This window comes from Tupaia chinensis, unplaced genomic scaffold (genome assembly GCF_000334495.1).
Source record: "Tupaia chinensis unplaced genomic scaffold, TupChi_1.0 Scaffold000054_1, whole genome shotgun sequence".
NCBI lineage: Eukaryota > Metazoa > Chordata > Mammalia > Scandentia > Tupaiidae > Tupaia > Tupaia belangeri.
In genome coordinates, this window is record NW_006159512.1 from 1,735,775 (window position 1) to 1,742,582 (window position 6,808).

The following is a 6,808-nucleotide window of genomic DNA, read 5'->3' on the forward strand; positions in this document are numbered from 1 at the left end:
CCCCTCTCTCTCTCTCTCTCTCTCTCTCCCTCTCTCTCTCTCTCCCTCTCTCTCTCTCTCTCCAGCAAGTACATACTCCCTAAGGCAAAAATCTCTCAAATTAAAAAAGAAAGAAAGAAAGTATATATTATTAAAAAAAAAACTATGTATGGATTTTTTTTAATTTTGCACCAAAATAAACTCACATTTAAATCCCATTTTTACACAAATCTTTGAACTCTCCTCATAAACTTTTATTCTTTATCGATTACGTAGTCTGTTGTTTTCAATTGCAGCAAAAGAAAAATGAACTAAAACATGAACTATGTATTATGATACTGTTTTTGTTAAATATAAGAGTGCTTATAGGGCTGGTCCTGTAACATAATAAGAGAGCCAGATCCCACGTGGCCAACCACAGTTCGAGTCCCAGCTCCAGCAACTTGAAAAACACACCAGGCACGTAAACGTGTGTGCCCAGATCATGACTAGATGGAGAAATAGACGGGAAAGGATTGCAGCATGACCACTGAAAACCACTCAAATATCCATTAACAGTGACTAGACAGCCAACGTGTGCAAAAGCCCTTACAGTCCAGGGCCTGTTTCCCTGTAGCAGCTAATCCTGGAGGAGAAAAGTACCCCGATCCTTTCAGGATTCTTAGTCTTTTGGGCACAAGACAAATCAAGGTGAGGGAAGAGGAAGGAAAATCCCCTGGACCCCTGCAGGATTAATTTATTTGAAAAGTAAATAATAAAAAATATTCAACACATGGGACCACAAAATGGTATAATGGTTTTGTCACTGGACTCCCATGTGGTAGACCACAGTTTGAGTCCCAGATCCAGCAGCTTAAAACTCACGCCAGGTATGAGTGCATGCATGCCCAACATCCCAAAAGGAGAATGGAGGAGAAGGGATTGCAGCGTGACTATCCTCCCTGAGGGATGACTTCTTGCTTTCTGTCTGTCTATCTCTGTTGAGTGCATGCAACCTATAGCAAAAAAAATCTCTTAAAAAAAAAATTCAGCATGCAAAAATCTTGTGAAAAATGTAAAGGAAACCCACAGAACATGCCAAAGGCAGAGGAAAACCACGCTTCGAAAGATGTACCATAGGAGGCAAAAGAAAGCCTTCAGCTTTGTGAAGAAAATGTGAACCAGGAAGCAGAAGAAAACCTTAGAGCAGGACCAACTCAGCCTGGTCAGGGCTTGAAGAAGGACCCTCAGATTGGGTATCTGGACCTTGGAGAAATGATAAGAGAAGCAGATACGTTGGAAAGGCTTAGGGAAGAGATAAGAAGAGTAAGAAACAAGTTTGTAATAATGCATTGGCAGCAAAGACATCCACTCGGCTGTCCTTACCCAGAGAGCTTTAGACCCCGAGTTTTGTTTGTTTGTTTGTTTTGTCTGATACTAAAATCTGGCCCCTGCTTTCTTCCTGTTTCATCTTCTGATGCATCTTTTACCTTCATTTTACTTTTTTTTTTAAAAAAGCACTCTTTATTTAATGTTATTGATTATTGTTATTTTTAGTTTTACTACAGGACACATGTGCTTGCCAGAGAGAGAGAGAGAGAGAGAGAAGAGAAAGCAAGTTCCAAGGTCCAGGACTCAAATTGCAGTCAGCCACATGGAAGTTCAGTGTCTTCACCACCATGCTACCTGCTGGCCCCACCTTCCATTTACTTTTAATCATCCAGTGGAATTTAGTTTTAGGTAGCGCCCTTGTTACCAGCAACTCGGGTTTTGAATTTTGGCCATTTTCCAGGTCTATTTTTTCAATTGGGAACTTTCACACATATGCATGAAAATATGTTCATTCCATGAAGTAAAGTAAAACATAAGAGGTTATAAAGGAGCATTTTTAGTATCAGCTCACATATGTAGGGTAAAATTCCAAATTGTGTATCTACATACATACATATTTCAAAAACTTAACCATATTTGGGACCAGCATTTGGTATAATGGTTACATCATTGGACTCCCACATAGTTGACCATGGTACAGGTCCCAGACCCAGTGGCTTAATATTCACCCTAGGTGTGTGCATGCATGCCCAAAATCCTGAGAGGAAAATGGAAGAGAAGGAATTGCAGTGTGGCCATGCCCTCTGGGGGGGGTGATTTTTCATATGTATGTATGTATGTAGATACACAATTTGGAATTTTACCCTACATATGTGAGCTGATATTAAAAATGTTGCTTTATAACCTCTTATGTTTTACTTTACTTCATGAGTGATTTTTTCACTTTCTGTCTCTGTGTCTCTCTCTGTCTCTCCAGCAAGTGCGCTTACCCTATAACAAAAATTTCTCTTAAAAAAAAAAACAGCTTAACCTTTTTCTTTCTTTCTTTTCTTTTCTTTTCTTTTCTTTTTTTTTTTTTTTTTAAGAGGTTTTTGCTATAGGCACATGCACTCACTGGAGAGACAGAAAGTGAGAAATACCCCCTCACAAGGGGGTGGCCACACAACAATCACTTCTCCTCTCCATTCTCTTCTCAGGATTTTGGATGCTCACGCACACACATCCAGCGTAAGTTTTAAGCTGCCAGGTTTGGCACGTAAACCACGGTCAGCCATATGGGAGCCCGGCGACATAACCATTAGGCCATATGCTGGTCCTAACCATGCTTATTTCTGTGTGGTATGAAATTCCGTTTTGTTTTTCACTTTCCTCTTATATGTCTTTTTCTAATAAATGCATGTTTCACACACAGAAAGTTGGGGGGTTTTTTATAATTAAAAGTAAAATAATTTGCAACTAGCTTGTAAGGACAATAGAGGCACCTAACTCTTGATGAAAGAACTATAAGAAGAATTTAAACTTCAAATTACCTCTGACTCCCTTAGCCAGAGGAATAAATCTAGTAATTATTCCAATTTTTTTAAAAAGTGAATAGCTAAATTGTGATTCATCTGTGTGAATGGACTACAACTCAGAGACAGAAGAAAGAAACTACTGACACATGAAGCACATGCAACAACATGGATACTAAATCTATATGATTCCATTTACATAACATTGTGGAAGCAAACCATAGGGACGAAAATCTGTTTAGGATCACCAGGTTCTGGAAGTAAGAATGGAGAGGAGAGGAGAGTGACTACAAAGACAGACATAAAACCTCCTGGGGTGATGGAAATATTCTTTATCTTGATGTTCTGTAAATTCTGTATCTTCATTTATATTTCATATATACCTTGTACACTAAGTCTGACTGTAATTTTATACAATATTTTTTTACTGCAGCATTTTTACTGCAACCTGTCACAAGAGGTTATTATATGAGTCTACACGGTTATTAAAACTCATCCAACCATCCATTATACACAAAAGATTATACATCTTATGGATAGATTAAGCATCCGTAATCCAAAATTCCAAAATCCAAAATGCTCCAAAATTCAAAATTTTTGAGCACCAACTTGTCACAAGTGGAAAATTCCATACCTGACTTCACATAAAGATCACAGTCAAGAGGCCAGCAGATGGCATAATGGTTACGTTGCTGAATTCCCACATAGTGGACCAGAGTTCAAGTTCCAGACCCGGTGCTTTAAAACTCATGCTGGGATGACTATGTCGCTGGACTCCCATGTAGTCGACCGCGGTTAGAGTCCTGGACCCGGTGGCTTAAACTCACGCCGGGCACGTGTGCGTGCGTGCCCAAGATCCCGAGAGGAGAACGGAGGAGAAAGGATTGCGGCGTGGCCATCTCCCCTGGGGGGTGATTTCTCGCTTTCTGTCTCTCTGTCTCTGTCTGGCGAGCACAAGCGCCCTATAGCAAAAACCTCTCAAAGAAAAAAAAAAACTCAGGCTGGCCACGTGTGCATGTGTGCCCAAAATCCCAAGAGGAAAGTGGAGGAGAAGGGATTGTGGCATGGCCATCCCCCCAGAAGGTGATTTCTCACTTTCTGTCTGTCTCTCTTGTGAGTGTACATGCTTATAGCAAAAATCTCTCTTAAAAAAAAAAAAAAGAGAGAACAGTGGTAGCAGCAGGGCTGAGTGCCTGTAACGAAGAATCGCCATGATTCTTCAGAGACTTCCGGTTCTCCTCCGTCACTGGGTCAGCAGTCTCAGCCCATTTGTGGAGAAACATTGGTGTCACAGCAGTGGCATTTAATGAGGAACTTGATCCTGTATAGAAACTTCCTGTGGACAAGATTAGAGAATACAAATCTAAATGACAGACAACTGGAGGACCTATTGCTATTGGCCCGGAATATCAGCAAGACCTGGAGAGGGAGATTTTTAAGCATAAGCAAAAGCAGATGCGAACACATTCCCTAACTTCAAGTTTGAAGATCCCAAATTTGAAATCATCAGTATAAACCCATCTTAAAGAAGTAAAGTAAAATGAATCCAGTAATTTGTGACTAGTCAGTTGTACAACTACAGAAATATCAGAATAAACATACGTTTCATAACTGTCAAAAAATAGTAGTCAAGGGAAGCAGCAGTTAGCATAATGGCTATGTCGCTGGATTCCCACATAGTCAACCGCGGTTCGCATCCTGGACCCGGTGGCTTGGAACTCACGCCGGGCGTGTGTGTGTGCGTGCCCAAGATCCCAAGAGGAGAATGGAGGAGAAGGGATTGCAGCGTGACCATCCCCCCTGGGGGGTGATTTCTCGCTTTCTGTCTCTATGTCTCTCTGTCTGGTTTGGCAACACCACGCACCCATAAAAAAAAAAAAAAAAAAAAAAAAAAAAACTCTCAAAAAAAAAATAATAGTCAAAATGTCACAGTACAAAAATATTGCATAAAATTACCTACAGGCTATATGCATAAAGTGTATAGGAAGTATAAAATAAATTTTGTGTTTCAATTTGAGTTTGAGCCCCAAGATATTTCATTATATATATATATACAAAGTTTCCCCAAAACTGTAATCAAAACATTCCTAGTTCCAAGCATTTCACATAAGGCACACTCAATCTATATTTAAGTTATACCTCAGCTTTTGAAAAAACAATACTGGGACCAGCAGTTAGCGTAATGGCTATGTCACTGGACTCCCACGTAGTCGACCGCAGTTAGCATCACGGACCCAGGGGCTTAAAACTCACGCCGGGCGTGTGTGCGTGCGTGCCCAAGATCCCGAGAGGAGAATGGAGGAGAAGGGATTGCGGCGTGGCCATCCCCCCTGGGGGGGTGATTTCTCACTTTCTGTCTCTCTGTCTATAGCAAAAACCTCTCCAAAAAAAAAAAAGGAAAAACAGTACTCAGTTACATTTTTTTTTTCTTTTTCTGCTCACACTATTGGGGCTTGTGAGTGTTTAGTGTAATCTAAACACTCAAGCCCTCCCCCAGGTGAGTTAACACAAACTCTAGAACAGTCTGGAAAAGAGGCCCAATCATGGATCCAATCACATTTTCTAATCTCACATTCTGGTATATGCATCAGTCTGATGTAAGTTTGGTTACTGTGGGTCAGTCACCAAGAGTATAGTACAAATCAGCTTGGAATGTTTATTAGATAATAAAGCGAAATCCTTGGACCTGCAAGACTGGGAATAGGACATATGCTGTACCAAGGCTGACTATACCATGGCACTATCAACCTAAGTGGGCAGCCCGCCTTTCCCAAAATATCTACCTCTCTCACCCCCTATATGACCTCATCAAACCAAATCATTCTAGCTATTCCTGTCTTGGGATAACTTCCAAGCCTTCTTCTCATCACAGTTGTCAGTCATTTCCATTTTGTCAATCATTTCTATTTTGTCATTATCTCTGTTAAAAATAACACCCATGGGGGACCAGCAGTTGGTATAATGGCTATGTCGCTGGACTCCCATGTAGTAAACTGCGGTTCAAGTCCCAGACCCGGTGGCTTAAACTCACGTCGGGTATGTGTGCTTGCGTGCCCAAGATCCAAAAGGAGAATGGAGGAGAAGGGATTGTGGCGTGGCCATCCCCTTGGAGGGTGATTTCTCGTTTTCTATCTCTCTTTCTCTCTCTGTCTTTCTGGCGAGCGCACGCACCCTATAGCAAAACCTCTAAAAAAAAATTTTTTTTAATTAAAAATAACATCCATGGGACCAGCAGGTGGTGTGGTGGTTAAGGTGCTGGACCTGCATGGCCAACCCCAGTGCAAGTTCCAGACCTGGTAGATTTCTTTTTCTCACTTTCTCTCTCTTGGTTTGCGTTCTCATTTTCTCTCTCTCTCTCTCTCTCTCTCTCTGTGTCTCTCTTGGGTGAGCACAAATGCCCTCTAACAAAAATTTTAAAGTGAAAAAAATAGTACTAATAAATTAAATTAAAAATTTTTTAATTTACATATGTATATATCATCCAAACTTGAACTCAATACTACATATATAATCTGAGCAGCACAGAAGAGATCACATGCACTAGACCCCATCTATGTACGAATGTATTCTAAACCTGAACTGGCTTTTTCACCAGCTGCATAGAATATTCTCAACCTTTTTATTTATTATTACTATTAAATTTCATTTATTTATTTATTTTTAACTTGACTAGACAGAGACAGAGAGAGAGAAAGGGAATGTGAGAAAGCAAGCCACCAGGTCCCAGACTAGAACCACAGTCATGTGGGAGTCCAGACCCTAATCACCATGCCACCTGCTGGCCTGCAAAGCTTGTATAATGCTCACTTTCAAGCCTTTTTCAGGAGGGGAAGGACGACTGTAAAAGTCAATGAGAGGGGGAACCAGCAGTTAGCGTAATGGCTATGTCGCTGGACTCCCACGTAGTCGACCGCGGTTCGCGTCCCGGACCCGGTGGCTTAAAACTCACGCCAGGCGCGTGTGCGTGCGTGCCCAAGATCCTGAGAGGAGAATGGAGGAGAAGGGAT

General features: G+C 41.1%; 2 pseudogenes; both read left to right on the top strand.

The window, feature by feature from the left end:
• The first annotated feature begins 1,011 nt into the window (after nt 1-1,011).
• Nucleotides 1,012-3,273, top strand: LOC114009604 (transcription elongation factor A protein-like 8; annotated as a pseudogene).
• A 739-nt stretch (nt 3,274-4,012) lies between these two features.
• LOC106735964 (ATP synthase-coupling factor 6, mitochondrial-like) lies at nt 4,013-4,327 on the top strand (annotated as a pseudogene).
• The last annotated feature ends 2,481 nt before the right edge of the window (nt 4,328-6,808 follow it).